Genomic DNA, 22,283 nt, shown 5'->3' with positions numbered 1-22,283 from the left:
TCATGGGTGATGTAGGTGAAGTATGTGATGGCCCTAAGCCATCCAACAGGAGGCAAGCACACACAAACCCTAGGAGAACCTTGACAAGCAGGATAAGAAAGTAAAGTCCAGTCCTTTCTCTTCCAAAGACTGAAGCAGCAAGCAGCTGGCCAGTACAACATAGCAACTAGCAGAGTGTCAGTTCTTGTCCTTCAGATTTCCCAGCTCTTCCTTTTGTCAGAATCTCCTCTTGATCCATAATTGTTCTAAAAATGTGGAGCTACATGTCCTTTCCGCCTTTGAATTGGATATTCTTTGTAGTGCACAGATCCTGCATTGTCCATTCCTGGATCCAGACACACTACTGGAGGGTGGAGACAGCTTTATGTGAGGACAACTACAGCCCTATTCCGATATCAGTGACAACTCCTCCCACCACTCAAGCTCAGGAAGGTCCATTAGCCTTGTGATGGGCAATCAGGATATGCAGGGCACACCTCAGCTCCCTTTGTGTGACCGTCTAGAGTGAGTGCATAAACAGTCCAACTTCAGTCTAAACCAGACGTGGATTCCAAAGGCAGAGACACATAATGGTAAAGGAAGAAATACCAACTTTCTAAAAGCCTTTTCAAATATATAATTCAAAAAACAACTTCACTAAAAGATGTATTTTTAAATTCTGAGTTCAGGGAGCCCAAACTTCAAATCTTGATCTCTTTCCAATTAAAAGTTACACTTGTAAGGTGTTACAAGATATTTCCAATGATAACCTATGGGACAGATAGTCCTTGCAATAGTGAAAAACGAAATGGCAGTATTTCCCTGACAGGATATGTAAAAGAAGCTAGTATATGTTTTACGCGCCCTCCACCCTGCCCAGTGGGCTGCCTTGGGACTAACTTAGGGTTGTCTTACATGCAGAAAAATTGAAGGTTTGGGCCTGGCAAGTGGGTGCACTTGCCAGGTCGACATGGCAGTTTAAGACTGCACTTGGAGACACTGCTGTGACAGGCCAGGGGCATGTTTGCAGGGTTACTCATTTGGGGCACAACCATGGCTGCAGGCCCACTCGTTGCATTTTATTTACAGGACCTGTGCACACGTAGTGTACTTTACACATATTCCAATGCTTGATAACCAATCACAGTCACAATTTACACAGGGAGCACTTGCACTTTAGCACTGATCAGCAGTGGTAAAGTGCCCACATATTAAAAACCAGCAAAAACAAGGTCCAGCACACAGTACAAAATACAGGAGGCAGAAGCAAAAAGACAACGGATTCTGGGTTTAAAACCTGGACTCCCACTAGTTTACTTTATCAAAAGGAGAAGTAAGCACTTGTTCCACTAGGGTAGGCCTTGAACCAGTGTCACATCACACCAATAAGTGGAGACCTCCTGTAACATCTTTTTCCTAGTGTGGGGGGGCATAATTTGTGCCACAATGATGTATCAGTGCCTTGTGTACTATTGCAGCACTCTGTGACTTTGAAAAGTTCCTATTTTGGGTCTTGGAAATCCTCAGACTTCACGATCAAACAGACAAGTCTGAAAGAGAAAGTTTAAACACACAAAATCACAAAAGTTGGGGCATATTTATGAGACTCTTATGCTGCCAGAGTGTCCCTTTTTGTGACGCTCCAGTAGTTCAAACTACAAAATAATATCTATGAGGCCATAGATATGGAGAATGTCCAGGCAGTGCAAATCGCTGCATTGCCTTACTCTGCTACCGGGAGGAGTTAAATGGGCTTTTGGGGTGGGTGTTCCCACCAACACCCTTGGATTTGAATGCACATAGAAAGAGGAGAACACCTCTCAGGGTTGTTTTTCAACAGGAAGGTGCTCTGCCCTGCACTAAAAAAATATCCTGCTGTCAACATAGGCATCCCTTGGTGTAAGGGTGCCTACATGCACTAGGCTATCAAAACCGTAGCAGTGCAGGGGAAAGACAGGAATGCACAATATTGGGTAAATAAGGTGCATTCCTGCCTTTTCACTTAGGCATAGGGCAGTGCAGAAAGGTGACTTGCTGCGCTGCCCTACATCAAATCTCTGTAAATGAGGGCCATGGTGTTGTATGACACTCCAAACAATGTGCCAACCCCACTAACTGCTAAGATTGTAGATAGGTCAGGCATTGGGTGGTGCAACCAGTGCAGCTGCACCTCGCACTCACCTCGGGGGGGATGGGAGTGCTGTGTTTAGAAATTAAACCATGTACTAAAGAGTACCTTGTGTGTTAAGCTGTGTTCGGGAAACAAAAAAAATATAAAGATAACAATAGTAATTCATGTTCCTACTGGAGACAGGTGGGTGCTTGGTATAGTGGCAATTTCACCTCGCCATAAAGTATCACAGAGGGTGCTTCTACAGGAGGTGGTCTGAGAAAGTTACCAGGGCTGCTATGGGTTCCCAGTCCGGCCCTGGTCAGCGCTAAACAAAGCCCTGCTGGTTGCCCTCCTCAGGGTGAAAAATAACGCAAGCCGCAACAAGAGGGCCACGCAAGAAAGCATCTGATAAAAATGGTAATGCTTTGGCAGTTATGTTGCAGGCCAAATAACCTACCGTCCACACCATTTGCCAATATTCAAAGGTGCATTGAAACTGTATGTAGGTTATCTATTGATTGGTGATGAATCAAGTGGCTGCTACTAAACTTTGAAACAAAGACTGGTATTCTCTATGAGATGTGATCGAATGAAGAGAAGGGATCAAATCCCTGAAAAAAGCAGTGATACTCTCTATGATGAGTGATTAAATGAAGAGCAGGGCTTAAAACCCTGAAGCAAAGAGTGATTCTCTCTACGACGTGTGTGATAGAATGAAGAACAGAGCTCAAAACACTGAAGCAAAGAGTGATACTGACGTGTGACTAAATGAAGAGAAGGGCTCAAAACTCTGAAACAAAGAGTGGTACTCTCGATGACGTGTGATCGAACGAAGAGCAGGGCTTAGAACCCTGAAGCAAAAAGTGGTATTCTTTATGACGTGTGATAAAATGAAGAGCAGGGATTGAATCCCTGAAACAAGCACTGATACGCTCTATTACGTGTGATCGAATGAAGAGCATGGCTTAAAACCCGGAAGCAAAGAGTGGTACTCTCTATGACGTGTGATCGAACGGAGAGCAGGGCTTAGAACCCTGAAGCAAAAAGTGGTATTCTCTATGATGTGTGATAAAATGAAGAGCAGGGATTGAATCCCTGAAACAAGCACTGATACGCTCTATGACGTGTGATCGAATGAAGAGCATGGCTTAAAACCCGGAAGCAAAGAGTGGTACTCTCTATGACGTGTGATCGAATGAAGAGCATGGCTTAAAACCGGGAAGCAAAGAGTGGTACTCTCTATGACGTGTGATCGAATGAAGAGCATGGCTTAAAACCCAGAAGCAAAGAGTGGTACTCTCTATGACGTGTGATCGAATGAAGAGCATGGCTTAAAACCGGGAAGCAAAGAGTGGTACTCTCTATGACGTGTGATTGAATGAAGAGCAGGGCTTAGAACCATGAAGCAAAAAGTGGTATTCTCTATGACGTGTGATAAAATGAAGAGCAGGGATTGAATCCCTGAAACAAGCACTGATACGCTCTATGACGTGTGATCGAATGAAGAGCATGGCTTAAAACCCGGAAGCAAAGAGTGGTACTCTCTATGACGTGTGATCGAACGGAGAGCAGGGCTTAGAACCCTGAAGCAAAAAGTGGTATTCTCTATGACATGTGATAAAATGAAGAGCAGGGATTGAATCCCTGAAACAAGCACTGATACGCTCTATGACGTGTGATCGAATGAAGAGCATGGCTTAAAACCCGGAAGCAAAGAGTGGTACTCTCTATGACGTGTGATCGAATGAAGAGCATGGCTTAAAACCGGGAAGCAAAGAGTGGTACTCTCTATGACGTGTGATCGAATGAAGAGCATGGCTTAAAACCCGGAAGCAAAGAGTGGTACTCTCTATGACGTGTGATCGAATGAAGAGCATGGCTTAAAACCGGGAAGCAAAGAGGTGTACTCTCTATGACGTGTGATTGAATGAAGAGCATGGCTTAAAACCCGGAAGCAAAGAGTGGTACTCTCTATGACGTGTGATCGAATGAAGAGCATGGCTTAAAACCCGGAAGCAAAGAGTGGTACTCTCTATGACGTGTGATTGAATGAAGAGCATGGCTTAAAACCCGGAAGCAAAGAGTGGTACTCTCTATGACGTGTGATCGAATGAAGAGCAGGGCTTAGAACCCTGAAGCAAAAAGTGGTATTCTCTATGACGTGTGAAATAAATGAAGAGCAGGGATCAAATCCCTGAAACAAGCACTGATATGACGTGTGATCGAATGAAGAACAGAGCTCAAAACACTAAAGCAAACAGTAATACTGACGTGTGACTAAATGAAGAGAAGGGCTCCAAACTGTGAAACAAAAAGTGGTACTCTGTATGACGTGTGATCGAACGAAGAGCAGGGCTTAGAACCCTGAAGCAAAAAGTGGTATTCTCTATGACGTGTGACTAAATGAAGAGAAGGGCTCCAAACTCTGAAACAAAGAGTGGTACTCTTTATGACGTGTGATGCAAAGAGTGGTCCTCTCTATGATGTTTGATCGAAACAATAGAGTACATCAAAATCCTGAAGCTGTGGGTGACACATCACAAACCTGCCTCTCTCTCCCTCCTCTGAACAATGTAACATTCAAAATCAATCGTGAAGGAATTCTCGAGCGCTGTGTGACCCTCATCTCACCATTCATACGTTATTGCTAAACACAGCCCCTTCCCTGAGGTCAACCCCCCACCACAGGTCAGCACCCAGTGCGGCCGCACCAGTCGCACTGGCTGTTATGGGGAGTCAGAAAACTGTTTCACCACTGTCGTCGTGCCACACCCTGACCCCTGCCCAGGTTTTTGGAAGGCTGGCACTGAAATTTATAGTTTGAAAAAGACATATTAAGAACAAGGGTCTAAAGCCTGTGAGAAAAACTTAGGGGCAGATTTATGAAGGGCTTGCGCCACGTTTACGCCGCCGTTGCGTGACGCAACGGCACGGAAACGTGGCGCATCCCTGCACCCTATTTACAACGTGACGCATCTAGGAGATGCGTCACGTTAACGTCTAGGTTAACTGGCGCATCCCTGGGGATGCGCCAGTTAACATAAATCTGCCCCTTGGTTTTTAACACTTAACTAAAATACATTGTCATTTACAATGCTAATAGCTTAAATTCTCGCAAATGTGAGACCTATTGCATTGCAAATGCTTCTTTACAGGACACCCCAGACACTACTTCCCCAACCAACCAGCCTTCAGCGATAGGACAGCTGCAAACTCATCTCAAAAAGACATCTGGCACCTGGTCCCACAATTTTCCCTTCAGGGAGCTAAAACCAAAACTCTACCCCAACACTCCCAGGCTGTGAACATACAGAAGTATGAACCCACCAGGTCAGGCATAGTCTCTTCTCCTGCACAACTATTTTATAGACTCTCTTGTTAACGTCATCCCTCCTGCCACCTGCATTCCCTATCTAACCACACACATGATGCTAATGCGCTCTTCAGCGATAGCAAATAGAGAACTGGCCTGATACAGTGCCGTAGAGCCCAGTGCAAAGCAAGGCTAGGCACCTGGTGAAAACCCCAGGCTGCTGGTTTGCTAGCACTCAAGATGGCACCTAAAGGGAGGTCTGAGCCTGTGTGGAAGTGGAAAATAAGAAAGTGCAAGGTTTGTGAATGACAGAGCTGTGCTTGGCTATCTGTAGCAAGCTTGCAAAGTAGGGCAGTTGTTGAAGAGAAGTGTGCAAATGTGCTTGAAAGTAGCCTGCTTTAGACACGTGGGTAGTGTCACTCTTCCCAGTCTAAAGCTCTTTGTGTTTTTGAAAAATGCTTTATTTGTTTTAAACCTGATGATAATGCTTTCTGAATTGTAAGATTATTTTTTGTTTCTGTTTCTCTGGCAATGTATTATGAATTTGTAATTCTGATGTTGATGAAAAATAAAAATATTTAAAAAAATAAATAAAAAAAAGGACACGTGGGCAGTGTCAGCACAAAAGGCCTGCAACGGAAGCCTCCGATGCTTAAGGCCATACCACCCTGTATGCACCCGTTCTCAAAAGATAAACAGGGTTGGGCATGGTTAGTACTTGGATGTTAAACACCTAGGAATAGCAGGTGCTGCAGGCATTTTGCTTCTCGCTCACACCAGGTGGTGCTCTTCCATCCCACAATCGTGCAGAACCTTCCTTCCTAAGGGTACTTAAAAAAAAAAGATTCAGCTTTTTTTCATTTCTTATTTATAAAGAAACCGGCATCAAGTTTACAATATGCATGACCCTTAACTTTCCACTCGAAAACTGAAATACAATGAAGAAAACCTTTGCCCTAAGACGGGACAGAGGACCCCCAGTTAAGGCTTTTTTTCTGCCGATGGGGGGGGGCAGGTGGGGGGAGCTTCTGCAAACTGCTGCTGATGGGCTGCACCGGTCCCAGCTGCGGTTTCAAGCCCCCCTCTCTTGCTGTTCCCAGCAGCCCAGGAGCAGGGTGGTGCTGAGGTAGAGTGCCAGGCTGGTGACATTAAGGTCCCTGGACCTAGGCATTCCTCAGACCCTAGCCACACTATCTCTTCTATACGCAAGGGGGGGCATAGACATTATTTGCATATGCGGGACATATCCTACATTTAAAAAAAATAGGAGACTTGCAGACAGAGCTTCACAGAAAAGAACTTGCACCCCAGAGTTCAGGCGGGAGCAGGAGAGCGGGTGACCATCAGCTGCTGAGCGGAAGTCCCTGCAGCCACTGGCACGTAGAGAGGTGGTTACAGACAGTACGAAGCAAGGATAAGCACTTGTTGAAAATCCTAGGCTGCTGCTAGTGCTGGACCTAAACAAGGGAAGTCCCGGCCTGTGAGCAAGTGGAAAATAAGCAAGCTTGGCTATCTGCAGCAAGCTTGCAAAGGAGAACAGTTGTTGAAGGAAAGTGTGAAAATATGCTTGAGGGTAGCTCCTTCAGACACATGGCCTGTGTCAGCACAAGAGGCCTGTAACAATAGTCTCTGATGCCTGCGGCCATACCACCCTGAATACGCCTGATCTCAGAAGCGAAGCAGGGCTGGGCCTGGTTAGTACTTGGATGGGAGACCACCTGGGAAAACCAGGTCCTGCAGGCATTTTGCATCTCTCTCACACCAAGTGGTGCTTGTCCAACTCTCAATCACACAAAACCTTCCTCTCTAATGGCACTTTCAGAAAGAAAAAGGAAACGAGCATCAAGATTACAATATGCAAGGCCTTTAACTTCCCATCGAAAAACTGAAAGACAAGGAAGACAACCTTTGCTTTAGGACAGGACAGACGGCCCCAGCTAAGGCTTTTCTTCTGCCAGTCAGCGCGGAGCTGCTGCTGATGATGGGCAGCCGCGGCCCCAGCTCGGGTTCCAGGCCCCGCTCTCTTGGCTGTCCCCAGCAGCCCGGGTGCAGGTGGGTGCTGAGGCAGAGAGCCAGGCAGTTGACATTAATAGTCTTGGACCCAAGCTGTACTCAAACCCTCGCATCACAATCTTTTCTATGCGCACAGATGTGAACACTCAGAACACTCCAACATGCTCCGAGCAGGAATGCGTCCGGCTCTAGGGGAGGGACAAGGCCCCCATTATTGCAGCTGCTTGGAAAGTGAAAGCAGGCATGGCTCTGCATTGAACGTCAGCAAAGAACGTCATGTTGTGGTGCCCGAAGGAGGAGAAAGTCAATAAAGAAAATAGTGCTTACAAGTCACCTACCATGTAACAACCGAAGTAAAGGGGCCAGTAGCCATGGGAGGCTACAAATGAAGATAAGAAGGTACTAAGGAGGGACTAACAAGCCAATTACGTAATCAAAAGCCTGCTAATACAAAGGACAAACACAAAAGCCAATGACAAATATGGGCGGAGAGGGGGCAGGGCTTCTCTTCCATACTAGACTACAGCAGATTGCCAGAGCAACACATGCGTGCCCACTCAGGCTCTCCCTTAAAAATCCCTGGGTTGCTGCACAATTAATTGAGACATCTTTGCAAAAAAGCAAATCATAATTTAATATGTCCACCTTCAGCTGCTGCCCATCATGTGTTTGTGGGTTTCACGTTCAATATGTCACCTTGTTTTCTGTAACACAATCTGAACTCTAATAGCTCACATGAATGCACAATATTGCAGGACATGCTGCAGTTTATCTTCCTCATCAGGACCCCACAGTGCTACTCCCGCCTCATACCTTAATACCATTTGTAACTTCTACACCCCCCTCGGGTCTGCTGTACTTCTTTCTACTTGAGGACTGTTATTGAGTCCTGCCTCTTGCCAACATGCTGCAGTGTCCTTTTAAGTTATTTGGGGGCTCTCAGGGAGACATATTTTAAGGGCCCATATATGGAACAAATGTTATTAAATTCCTGATAATTCATGCTCCCCGTGCTGTCAAACAATTCCAAAGTACATGTTTAGCAGGGTCACTCAGCGGCCGAAATATTTTTTTCTATATATCCCAAAATCCTTAAGCTGTCACTGGGTAGAGATAATTATTCATTTATAGAGATAGACTTAGACATAAAGATAGGAGACTGAGATCAAATAGAGAGAATACTCATTGCAGATGTTCTGCCCTGAGTGCCGAGACTTCCCCATGACAGCAGGGCCGCCGCCACAAGGGCTGAGTCCCTTTGTGAATCAGACCCTAAGTGCCATGTACTACTCTCTTTGTTCAGTCTAACAGCCATCTGAATGACCCAAACACAGACTGAAATCCTGCTCCGTCTTCATGGCACAGTCTGGTACCCTACTACTACTTGTCTTCACTGTCCTCTTTTGTTCTGATAAGCTGGGATCCTGCTAATTCCCCTCTCTTTTTTATTATTTTTTAATTTAATTTATTTTATTGCAAGGAAATCCATCATAAACAAATCACAAGTCTGAGATTACTAAATAATAACATTCATACAGAAGAAAGTTTTTTGCAACCAATTGAACATACCATACTGAAAAAAAGAAACAACAAAAAAGTCCTTTGCTAAATCCACTCTGTAATTGGAGCCCAAATCTTTTCTCCCATAACCCTCCTCCTTATCCCTTTGGTTTTATATATCGCCATTTCCAGGTATGGCCGCGATACCCGCCACCCCCTCTCAACACACTCCCCAAGGATGGGAAACCGGAAACAGTTCTTGAACTTTTGGAAGGCGGGAAGGGAGTTACCCTTCCCGGCCGTATTTATTAAAATATGAAACAAAATTAAAACATTAAAATAACAGTTTCATATTATGTACAATTTCATTACCACATTGCGATGTTTGGCTAACCTTAACATATTCTCTAATACAAAGGTTCTCCTAGCCGAACTAACATCCTACAAAACATTTAACTTGACATTTTGAAATTGTACATCCTAACGTTTAAGGGCCAACGGCAAGGTCGTAACCGGTGTCAAGATCCCTAAACCCGAAAATCCCCCTCACTTGTGAGGGGCGACCGCACAGAGGTGTACCTCAAGTGCAACTACCAATTTCCCTTAACTTGACGGGGGCCCCAATAAACTCGACGCCACTTAAAGGTCGTTCGAGGACTCGTGTGAGGTATCTAGAAGGTAGCGTAGACCCCCTCCCAAACCCCACACAACTTACCACATCTGCCGTCGCAGATATCCTGGCCCCGGGAAATTCCCCAGGAGGGGCTGTAGCCCCTCCTACCCAGGAAGGGCTGTAGCCCCTCCTACCCAGGAAGGGGCCTTGACCGCCTTTCCTTTCCTTTCGGCGTCCCATCCTTAGAAGGGACCGCCTACCCGTTGAGGGGCCAATGGCCACCTCCCTCGAGCGCTCCCATCCGTAGTGGGTGACGCCCACTCATAGGGATCTACCAATTAGTGCTCACCGATCATGACCTTACCGCCCGACCAAAAATAAATACGACAATTTAACTAAATTACTCAATTACAAAATTAACCATAAACCATTTCACGTATGATTACTGATCAATACTTAGTGCAGAATTCCTTTATTTGAAAAACATATTGTAGCTGACCATTCTTTATTGCATACTAAAAATAACACGACAATCGCCACAACCTGCAAGAAATAGAATTACCACATCAAAAACTTTATTCAAAGCAACTGGCTGTCCTCAGGGGCTGGTGGGTGGGTTCAAAATTGGCTCTTCGTTCCGTCTCGAGCTCACGTACAGCGAGGGGGTGCAGCTTCAGAGCACAGGAACAAGAGGATGCGTTCTTGGCTTGTTGCTCCTTTTATCCGTCTTCAGGGCGGGGGTAAACTCGCCCCTGCCTGCCCTTAGGGCGTGGCCAGCCGCGTCAGTGTCTAGGCCAGCCCACTCGAGGGCGGGAAACAGCGCGCCCCGGCTACGCCGCTTTGGGCATACCAGCCGAGGCTCGCCTCCCGCCCAAAAATGGCTTCCCGGGGGGCTCGTGGTACTCGGCCATACGTTCGGGGGGACCGAATGGTCGCCCCTTTCCATATGGCCGCGATACCCGCCACCCCCTCTCAACACACTCCCCAAGGATGGGAAACCGGAAACAGTTCTTGAACTTTTGGAAGGCGGGAAGGGAGTTACCCTTCCCGGCCGTATTTATTAAAATATGAAACAAAATTAAAACATTAAAATAACAGTTTCATATTATGTACAATTTCATTACCACATTGCGATGTTTGGCTAACCTTAACATATTCTCTAATACAAAGGTTCTCCTAGCCAAACTAACATCCTACAAAACATTTAACTTGACATTTTGAAATTGTACATCCTAACGTTTAAGGGCCAACGGCAAGGTCGTAACCGGTGTCAAGATCCCTAAACCCGAAAATCCCCCTCACTTGTGAGGGGCGACCGCACAGAGGTGTACCTCAAGTGCAACTACCAATTTCCCTTGACTTGACGGGGGCCCCAATAAACTCGACGCCACTTAAAGGTCGTTCGAGGACTCGTGTGAGGTATCTAGAAGGTAGCGTAGACCCCCTCCCAAACCCCACACAACTTACCACATCTGCCGTCGCAGATATCCTGGCCCCGGGAAATTCCCCAGGAGGGGCTGTAGCCCCTCCTACCCAGGAAGGGGCCTTGACCGCCTTTCCTTTCCTTTCGGCGTCCCATCCTTAGAAGGGACCGCCTACCCGTTGAGGGGCCAATGGCCACCTCCCTCGAGCGCTCCCACCCGTAGTGGGTGACGCCCACTCATAGGGATCTACCAATTAGTGCTCACCGATCATGACCTTACCGCCACAGGCCGGATAGTTGACCGGCTATCCGGACCCCCCACACTCCTACCTAAAGGTCATGTCTTAAAGTCCCCAGCCAAGCTATCAGGTCTCCTATGAGTAACTCGTTCCCCACCCGGGACAAATGAACACCATCACCCAAATACATACTGTCCCCTTTAATACAACCATGCGAAATAGAATGCAGTGTACTTGAACGGAACAATCGACTCACTTTATTATTGATCTTCCTTACTGAATGATTCAGAGCAGAAACTGAAAGAGCCCCCCGCCACACTTTTCGCGGTATCATATGGGACCATGCGATTGTGCACCCTGGAACTCTTCTCGCTAACCAACTTACAGTGGAAAGCATTGCCTCAAGAAGTAGTCGTCTACCAGTGGACACCAAATCGTTGCCTCCAAGATGTACTATGACTATAGCCGGCGGTGACCTCGTCCGCCCTAACAAACCCTCAAAAAATGATTGAAACTGGTCAATACAGAGCCCGCCCTTTCCGTAGAAGGACACACTGTACCCGTATTCCCCAGCCACGTGAATCATGTCACCTGCTTTGAATACGTCCGCGGCCCGCCTCACGTATGAGTGGCCCACGACCCACACCTCCTTTTTCACAGCCGGTGATGTCTGACCGCTGACCCGGTGTTGGGTCGACTGCACAGTCCGCCCCGCCTCGTAGGCTTGCGCAACTGAAAACCAAAGAAAAACAAGAAGCGTGAGTACATCATTACAGCTTCACAACATGTGCAACCGCACATACCTTTTATAACAGTTCGAGGACCAACGCCCCACCCGTTTAACTTGTTCGACATTCAGACCCCTGGCTGTAGCCTCTGTAGCAGCCCCTATCCGAAAGGAATGGGTCCCAAACTCGCCGGGGTTCAAGCCCGCAGCGGAGATTGACATCGCAAGCACCCGCTGAAACTGAAACCTCGTCAGTGGGGTGGTGTCAGCGTGTCGCAACAATGTCCCCCCCCATGATGCCACCCTTTGCGCTAAATATTCTTCTACGCAACTTACCGGGCACATGGAGGACCCGGGAATCCTTTGTATGATTATGCAGTCCCCCATCGCGCCCTGGTCGGTCTTGGACCTGACAAACGAGATGGACATTGTCTCCCCTCTGACCTGAACGTGCTCTCGGCACAGTCCCCCCGTCACATCCCGCTTGTTCCTCGCCACTAGTTCGCTTACCCGCATAGCCCCATGGAATGCCAGCGCAAAAGCGGCTCGGAATAACACTGTTTCATACTGGGATGAACACGTTGAAGGGAGTACAGATAATAACAGGGCCAGCCTATCCAGACCTATCGGGCGCCTTTCATCTACTCTGCGACCCTCAAGGCGTTGCCACCCACGTAGCGCTTTTTGTACAACGAAAGACGCTGTCGGGTCCTGGATCCCATAAGCCCTAGCCATAAAGGAAATGGCTGCCCGATGCCTCTGGGCAGTAGCCACAGATTTGCCTGCCTGATGTAAAGACAGCAGGACATTTACTACCCACTCCTCCTGGCCCCAAAGCTCCCCTCCAGCAGTCCCCAAAAAGGCCAAATAGGCACGGAACGCCCCTTCATATGCCTTCCTTGTCCTGGGTGCTAAACTCTCTCCCACGAGGTTTCGTAGTTCGTGGCACCGAGAGACCAGAGAGCTTCGGGAAAGGGTGCCGCCACCGGGTCCGCTGTGGGCAGAAAACCCCAGAAGGCCTGCATACGGAAATGAGAAAGCGCATCAGCCGCTTGGTTCATCACCCCCGGCACATGTCTTGCCTTAAATAGGACATTCAATTGCATACACAACAAGACAATTTCTTTCAGCAGCCTCAGGATCCATTTGCATCGTGCCGCCTGGCTATTGATACACTCAACCACGGTCATGTTATCAGACCAGAATACCACAGAGTGATCTCTAAACCCCTCAGGCCAAGTTTTCAGGGCCACCAGAATGGGAAACAGTTCAAGAAAAGCAATGTTACTCGTCAACCCATCCCCATGCCACCATGCCGGCCATTTTTGAGCCGACCATCGTGTGCCAAAGATGGCACCAAAACCAATGCTCCCCGCCGAATCTGTCCACAGCCCCAGCTCCTCGGAGGACACCGCCGGTTTATTCCAGACAACTCGACCATTGAAATCCGCCAGAAATGCCAACCAAATGCGCATGTCCTGGCGAACCTCGGCCGAGAGCCTCGTGCGATGGTGACCCTCCTTCAGGCCGACCATGGCCTGAGCGATCGAGCGGGAAAAAGGGCGGGCCATCGGTATTACTCTCAGGGCAAAATTCAGCTGTCCCACCAATTGTTGTTGTTAGACCTGACATCTTTTGGCGTGATTACCCCTATCTTTTTGCCTCTGCCTCCTGTATTTTTTATGCTGTGCTGGAATTCGTTTTGCTGGTTTAGATGCTTTGGACCCTCTGCCACTGCTGATCAGTGCCAGGGTGTAAGTGCTCCCTATGTAAATTGTTATTCTGATTGGATATACCTGTTTGGCATATTTGTATCACCATGAAGTCCCTAGTAAAGTGCACTGGGTGTGCCAGGGCTGGCGATGACAAATGCTACTAGTGGGCCTGCAGCACTGGTTGTGCCACCCACAGGAGTAGCTCTAAAATGGTGTCTCAGGCCTGCCACTGCAGTGCCTATGGGCAGTTTAGAACTGCCATGTCCTCCTGGTCAGTGTCCCCGCGGACCAGGCCTAACCCTTCCCTTTTCGGGCACATCAGTCACCCCTATGGAAGGCCCAAAGTACCCCCCTGGGCAGGGTGCAGTGTATGTGAAAGGTAGAGCATGTACTAGTGCAGGTACCATGCTCTGGTAGTGAATTACAGCCATTTTCGTTTTTCACTATTGTAAGGCTATCTTGCTCCGTAGGTTAACATGGGGGATGCTGGCTACAGTGGTTAACAGCATTTCTTCCCATAGGAACAAGATAGGACATAAGTATCTAGTATCCCTGAACTCAGAATTTAATAATACATCTTTTAGGAAAGGTGGTTTTTAAATCCTGTGTTTGAGAACAGCACTTTTAGAAAGTTGCTGTTCTCTTGTCTGACCCTTCTGTGTGCCTGGGCCTGTTTGTGTATTGACTGTCTGGTTTGTGAGTGACAGGGGCTGGGGAATTCCCCCAGAGGCTGGATGAGTCAGCACTAGGCTGAATGAAGCAATTGCAACCTGAGTGGTGGGAGGAGTTAGCACCTGGGCTGAATAGGGCTGTGCCTGCCTGCCACAATGCTGGCTCCACCTCCTGCTGGGCGGCTGAGGACCCTGCCCCTCACTCTGAAAGGAAAGATGCAGCCAGCAAAACAAAGTGCTCAGGATCCACCCAGAACTGGTTCAGACCGGGCTCAGGGCCCACATGCACAGAGAGAACAAAGACTTTAGGGGTATAAGTACAGGACCCCTGACAACAGAAAATTAGATCATCCTGGAAATCAAGAAGGAACCTCTGCCAAGGAGAAAGCTGACTCTGAAGAAGGAAGACTGTCCTGCTGTTGCTCTGCTGGACTGACCTGCTGTTGCTTTGCTGCCAAGGAGAGGGGAAGGACTTTGCTGTGAGCTGTGTCCCCTGTCTTGAAGGAATCTCCAAGGGCCTGAGAAGAGCTGGCTCCCTGTTTTTGAAGTCCCAGGAACAAAAGGACTTCACCCCCAGTCTCCCTGAACTCTGCTGAGAGAGTTCTGTCCTTCCTAGAGTGCTTGATCCAGTTGTGGGGCCTCTGGAAGTTGTACCTGAGCTGGGAAGCTTGAAACTAAGCTTGAGAGACTTTTGAATCTGAAAAGTGTCGCATCGCTCGCTTGCGGAGCGCATCCCCGACAGTGCGAGAAGTTTCCCGCCGCTACGAAGGTCGAGATCGGCGCAGCGCCTGACGCCGCTGCCGGAGCCGTCGCACCCTTCGTTTGCGGGACGCACCAGACCGGTGCGGGAGAATCGAACATCGCTGCGAGTGTCGTCGCAGAGCCTGTCGTCGCTGGGTGAGATCACCGCACCGCTTGCTTGCGGGTCGCATCACGTCGCTGCGAACATCGTCGCAGAACCATCGCATCGAGGAGCTGCGAGAGAGAGGATCACCGCTGGACCGCGCATCGTCGCCCCGGAGATCGTCGCAGCCCCTACGAGATCATCGCATCGTGCCTTTGCGAGAACAGACTTCCCACGGAACCTACGCACCGGAATCCACGCAAGCTGCCTTCCTCCCCATACAGATCGGATTCGTCGCCACACGCCCGCTGCTGCAGCGGGGCTGTCGCATCGCCTCCCCAGGGTCTCAGGAGTAACGCATCGCTTGTTTCCACCGCACCAGCTTCCTGCTTGTGGAACTTTGTTGCATCTAAGAGGTACTGTGAGTAAACGTGACGCAACTGTGAACTTTTCACGCATCTGTGGATTATTTTAACGCAACTTAAAGAACTTTGATTACAACCTGAAGAACTCTTTTTGAAACCATATCCTTGAACTGTATGTTGGATTTTTGCCGTTTTGGTCTTGTGTAGTTTAGAATAAATATCTTTATTTTCCTAAACTGTTGTGGAATCAGTTTGTGGTGTTTTCACTGTGTTACTGTGAGTGTTGGTACAAATACTTAACGCATTGCCTCTAGTTAGCCTAGACTGCTCAGGCCAAGCTACCTTGAGGGCGAGCAGGGGTTATCTGAGAGGGTTATCTCCTTGTCCTGACTAGAAGCAAGGGTCCCTATTTGGACAGTGGTACCTACCTCTGCCAACTAGAGACCCCCAGTTCTAACATTGGTGGCAGCGGTGGGATTTGAACTTGTATTTGTACTTGACCCACAGTAATTGGTGTACATCACTAGTGAGTGCAGACCATTACGCCACCGCATACTATTGGTTTTTGAGTTTTTTGAATTCTATTTTTGAGTAACTCTTCGAAAAGCATCATGTCTCAGAATGGGAAGGCACCCAGTGAAAGTGCAGAAGCAGAATTAGAGTTTTGCATTGAAGATTTGTGTTCATACAAAGTTGAGCAACTGAGGAAATTCTGCCTTGAGTTTGAGTGCCCCATAAAAAGCGCCTACAGAAAGGAGGAGCTACAAAGAATCTTGAGAGCTCATTGGGAGGCACGAGAGGAAGATGATGTGGATGTAGAAAATGCTTTTCAAAGCACAGATCTGCCAGTGGGCAGAGTAGGCTCAGGAGCTGGCAGCAACCACTCCGGTAGGGGCCTCACCCCAGAAGAGTTACAGGAAAATCAAAGAATAAGAGAATATGACTTGGAAGTCATGAAAATGAAACTGAGGCAATTGGAATTGGAGAAAGAAAGGGCAGCGGAAGACAAGAGAGAGGCCCGCGCCTTAGAGGAAAAGAAATTGCTTTTGGATCATGAATTGAGAATAAAAGAGCTGGATCTGAAAAATAAGGAGGTGGATGCCAGTTCTAATGGTGGCAGCGCGCAGCCAGTGCATGGGGGTAAAGTATATATTCCCAAGGACCTGGTACAGAATTACCATAGGAGTGAGGATATTTATGCCTGGTTCACTTCGTATGAAATTGCATTGAAGATGAATGATGTGCCTGACAAGTATTGGGGGGCGGGCCTGTGGAAACATTTTGAGGCGTCTGGGAGGAGTGCTCTAGAGCCTTTAGAGTTGACAGGTGCCATGACCTACCCCAATATGAAGGAGGCCTTATGTCTCAGGTATGGCCTTACTCCAGAGCAGTACAGACTGCAGTTTAGAAACTCCAAGAAGAAAGAGTCTGAGACTTGGATGGAGTGTGTGAATGGGTACTCGCGTGCACTGGACGGTTGGATGAAGGGCAGTAAAGTAACTGATTTGAAGGGGTTGTTGCATTTAATCAGTTGGGAGCACTTGAGTAGTCTTTGTGTTCCAGAGCTGCGCCAGCATCTTTTAGACAGCAAGCTGACAGACCCCATTGAGCTTGCTAAGGAGGCGGACCGCTGGACCAGTACCAGGGTCCACAAAGGAATTGTGGGTACCACAGCCAAAGGTGGGCAGGGTCCCCAGCAGAAGAGTGGGGGGGACAAGGGTAACCAAAAGGAGTTCTCGCAAGGGCCCCAAAGTAGTTCCCAGGAAAAGGATTCCCAACCCCCCAAGCCTAAACAGCCATGGCCCTCTAAGGGTAGGCGGGACAAGAGAAATAACCAGGGTCCCCCTACCTGCTATCACTGCAACGAGGTGGGCCATATTGCTCCGAAATGTCCCAAGAAGAAGCCCGCACCCACTGGTGCTCCCGCCCCAGCGTTAGCTAGTGTAGCTTTGGGTGGGGATTTGGTTTCTAGTGATTGGGGAGAGCTAGCAGTTATGACCCTTGTCTCGCTAGGAGACCGAGAGATGGTCCCGGAAACCTTACTGCCCTCTAACACTAAGAAATATGGGCAGAAGGTGACCATCAATGGGAGGGAGGTTGAAGCTCTGAGAGACACCGGAGCCAGTGTGACCTCCGTGAGGTGTCAGTGGGTGTCTGACGAGCAAATCATCCCTGGTGTACTCCGCCCTGTAGTGGCCGCTGATAGCTCAGTGCGCCTCTGCAAGCTAGCGAAGGTTTCCTTTGAATGGGGAGGAGTCTCTGGTCTTTTGGAGGTAGTTGTCAGTGATGCCTTGCCTGTGGACTGTCTGTTAGGCAACGACCTGGAGAGTTCTCCATGGAAAGACATAGAACACCGAACTCACTTGGAGATGTTGGGTCTGCCTGCGTGGATCTGCGTGACCACGCGTGCTATGGCAGCCAGTAAGGGTGAATCAGCAGAACTGGAGCCTGAAACAGTGGCCCAGAGACCTGCCAGGAGAGGAAGAGGCAGAGGGCGCGGGAAACCAGCCCCAGCCGTTCCCACGGTCCAGGAGGAAGCAGAACCTGAGGGGGATGCCCTGGAACCTACAGGGGAACAGGTGGCCGAACTGGGAGACCTACCTGAGCTGACCCATTGGCAGCAAGAAGGTGGTCCCTCCAGGGAGGAGTTCTGCCAGGCGCAGAAGGAATGCCCTTCCCTCATGGGTCTGCGGCAACAGGCTGTAGACCAGGCAGCAGGTGGAGCAGTCAAAGATCACTATGTTTACTGGGAAGGTGACCTACTTTATAGCGAGCCTAAGTTTGCTGAGCCCGGTGCAGCCCGTGTGCTGGTGGTACCCGAGCGCTTCAGAAGCTTCCTAATGGGTCTGGCTCATGACGTGCCTCTCGCAGGACATCTGGGGCAAGACAAGACCCTGAACCGGCTTGTCACCCACTTCCACTGGCCCCAGATGAGGAAGCACGTCGGTTCCTTTTGCAGATCTTGCCAAACCTGTCAAGCTAGTGGCAAGACTGGAATGAAGTTGAAGGCCCCCCTTCAACCCTTCCCAGTGGTGAGCACCCCTTTCGAGCGGGTGGGCATAGATATCGTAGGGCCCCTGGACCCCAAGACAGCCTTAGGCAACAGGTTCATCCTGGTCTTGGTGGACCATGCCACCCGGTACCCGGAAGCAGTCCCTCTCAGGACAATCACAGCACCCGTGGTGGGCCGTGCGTTGATGGGGATCTTTTCCCGTGTGGGGTTCCCCAGAGAGGTGGTCTCCGACCGGGGTACCAACTTCATCTCTAGGTACATGAAGTCTCTGTGGGAGGAGTGTGGGGTAACTTATAAGTTCACCACTCCATACCACCCTCAAGGAAACGGGTTGGTTGAAAGGTTCAACCGGACCCTGAAAGGTATGATTATGGGCCTAGCGGAGCCCATGAGACGGAAGTGGGACGTCTTGTTACCATGCCTGTTGTTTGCCTACAGGGAGGTGCCTCAGAAGTCCTTAGGGTTCAGTCCCTTTGAACTCCTGTATGGCCACCCTGTCAGAGGACCTCTCTCACTGGTGAAGGAGGGTTGGGAAAAGTCCCGTGGGAAAACCCCCCAGGATGTGTTCAGCTATGTGCTGGCCATCCGCAACCAGACACAACGCTTCAGGAAACTCGCTCAGGCGAACCTGGAAGCAAGCCAGGAAGAAATGAAAAGATGGTACGACCAGAATACCACTCTGGTCGAATTTCAACCTGGGCAGAAAGTGTGGGTGATGGCGCCAGTGGAGCCTTGCGCGCTCCAGGACAAGTGGTCTGGGCCATACGAGGTGGTGGAAAGGAAGAGTGAGGTAACCTACCTGGTTAACCTGAAGACTCCCAGGCAGCCCCTGAGAGTTTTGCACGTGAACCGCCTCAAACCACACTTTGAGAGGTCTGAAGTAACCATGCTCATGGCTACAGATGCAGGAATGGAAGAGGATAGTGATCCTCTCCCTGACCTCCTGGCAGTTAAGGAGCACGATGGGTCAGTGGATGGTGTGGTCCTCTCGCCCACCCTGACCCCAGAACAGCAGAGCGACTGTCGCCAAGTGTTGGGTCAGTTCTCCTCTCTGTTCTCCCTGACCCCAGGAGTCACCAACTGGTGCGTCCATGACGTGGACACTGGAGACAGTCTGCCTGTGAAGCAAAAATTTTACAGGGTAGCTGACAAGGTCAGGGCCAGCATCAAGGAAGAAGTTTCCAAGATGTTGGCGCTAGGGGTGATTGAGCCCTCCAGCAGCCCCTGGGCTAGCCCAGTGGTCTTGGTTCCCAAGAAAGCTGCTACCCCCGGTGGCCCGCCAGAACTCCGGTTTTGCGTGGACTACCGTGGGCTCAATGCGGTCACGAAGACTGACGCACACCCTATCCCCAGAGCTGATGAGCTCGTGGATCGGTTGGGAGCTGCCAAGTACCTCAGTACATTTGATTTGACTTCAGGGTACTGGCAGATTGCCTTAACTGATGGGGCCAAAGAGAGGTCAGCATTTTCAACGCCAGAGGGGCACTTCCAGTTCCGTGTCATGCCCTTTGGGTTGAAGAATGCCCCTGCCACGTTCCAGAGACTGGTTAACCAGGTACTGTCCGGGCTGGAGGAATTCAGCGCCGCATACCTGGATGACATTGCGGTGTTCAGCTCCATGTGGGAGGAACACTTGCAACACCTCTGCGAAGTGTTGAAGGCTCTGCAAAAGGCAGGCCTCACTATCAAGGCCAGTAAGTGCCAGATAGGGCAGGGATCTGTGGTGTATTTGGGACACCAGGTGGGGAGCGGCCAGGTGGCGCCCCTACAGGCTAAGATTGATACCATTCTGGCTTGGGAGCCCCCCAAGACCCAGACAGAGGTGAGAGCCTTTTTAGGACTCACCGGGTATTACAGACGGTTTGTCAAGGGATATGGCACCATTGTCGCCCCCTTGACAGAACTCACTTCCAAGAAGTTGCCCAAAAGAGTTGACTGGACTGACGCCTGCCAAACTGCTTTTGAGGCCCTGAAGACTGCAATGTGCACAGCACCGGTGCTCAAGGCACCTGACTTTTCCAGTGAGTTCATAGTTCAGACGGACGCTTCAGAGCATGGTGTGGGAGCAGTACTCTCACAAGCCACTGAGGAGAATGGAGACCAGCCAGTAGCTTTCATTAGTCGGAGGCTACTCCCCAGGGAACAGAAGTGGAGTGCGATTGAAAGGGAGGCTTTTGCTGTGGTCTGGGCTCTGAAAAAGTTGAGGCCCTACCTGTTTGGGACTCACTTTCGTGTTCAGACCGACCACAGGCCCCTCAGGTGGTTAATGCACATGAGGGGTGAAAATCCAAAACTGTTGAGGTGGTCCATCTCCCTACAGGGAATGGACTTTACGGTGGAACACCGCCCTGGTACAGAACACGCCAACGCTGATGGTCTGTCCAGGTTTTTCCGCCTTAGTGAAGAGAACTCCCAAGAGGGTGGGTAGTTCTCCCCACTTTCAGCTGGAGGGGACACGTGTTAGACCTGACATCTTTTGGCGTGATTACCCCTATCTTTTTGCCTCTGCCTCCTGTATTTTTTATGCTGTGCTGGAATTCGTTTTGCTGGTTTAGATGCTTTGGACCCTCTGCCACTGCTGATCAGTGCCAGGGTGTAAGTGCTCCCTATGTAAATTGTTATTCTGATTGGATATACCTGTTTGGCATATTTGTATCACCATGAAGTCCCTAGTAAAGTGCACTGGGTGTGCCAGGGCTGGCGATGACAAATGCTACTAGTGGGCCTGCAGCACTGGTTGTGCCACCCACAGGAGTAGCTCTAAAATGGTGTCTCAGGCCTGCCACTGCAGTGCCTATGGGCAGTTTAGAACTGCCATGTCCTCCTGGTCAGTGTCCCCGCGGACCAGGCCTAACCCTTCCCTTTTCGGGCACATCAGTCACCCCTATGGAAGGCCCAAAGTACCCCCCTGGGCAGGGTGCAGTGTATGTGAAAGGTAGAGCATGTACTAGTGCAGGTACCATGCTCTGGTAGTGAATTACAGCCATTTTCGTTTTTCACTATTGTAAGGCTATCTTGCTCCGTAGGTTAACATGGGGGATGCTGGCTACAGTGGTTAACAGCATTTCTTCCCATAGGAACAAGATAGGACATAAGTATCTAGTATCCCTGAACTCAGAATTTAATAATACATCTTTTAGGAAAGGTGGTTTTTAAATCCTGTGTTTGAGAACAGCACTTTTAGAAAGTTGCTGTTCTCTTGTCTGACCCTTCTGTGTGCCTGGGCCTGTTTGTGTATTGACTGTCTGGTTTGTGAGTGACAGGGGCTGGGGAATTCCCCCAGAGGCTGGATGAGTCAGCACTAGGCTGAATGAAGCAATTGCAACCTGAGTGGTGGGAGGAGTTAGCACCTGGGCTGAATAGGGCTGTGCCTGCCTGCCACAATGCTGGCTCCACCTCCTGCTGGGCGGCTGAGGACCCTGCCCCTCACTCTGAAAGGAAAGATGCAGCCAGCAAAACAAAGTGCTCAGGATCCACCCAGAACTGGTTCAGACCGGGCTCAGGGCCCACATGCACAGAGAGAACAAAGACTTTAGGGGTATAAGTACAGGACCCCTGACAACAGAAAATTAGATCATCCTGGAAATCAAGAAGGAACCTCTGCCAAGGAGAAAGCTGACTCTGAAGAAGGAAGACTGTCCTGCTGTTGCTCTGCTGGACTGACCTGCTGTTGCTTTGCTGCCAAGGAGAGGGGAAGGACTTTGCTGTGAGCTGTGTCCCCTGTCTTGAAGGAATCTCCAAGGGCCTGAGAAGAG

The 22,283-nt window shown here is 49.4% G+C and overlaps 1 pseudogene; it reads left to right on the top strand.

The window, feature by feature from the left end:
* Nucleotides 1-7,039: 7,039 nt before the first annotated feature.
* On the top strand, nucleotides 7,040-7,148 carry LOC147700720 (5S ribosomal RNA; annotated as a pseudogene).
* The last annotated feature ends 15,135 nt before the right edge of the window (nucleotides 7,149-22,283 follow it).

This window comes from Lissotriton vulgaris, chromosome 7 (genome assembly GCF_964263255.1).
Source record: "Lissotriton vulgaris chromosome 7, aLisVul1.2, whole genome shotgun sequence".
NCBI classification, from domain to species: domain Eukaryota; kingdom Metazoa; phylum Chordata; class Amphibia; order Caudata; family Salamandridae; genus Lissotriton; species Lissotriton vulgaris.
The sequence above is the reverse complement of the archived record's forward strand: the minus strand, read 5'-3'. Positions and strand labels throughout refer to the sequence as shown.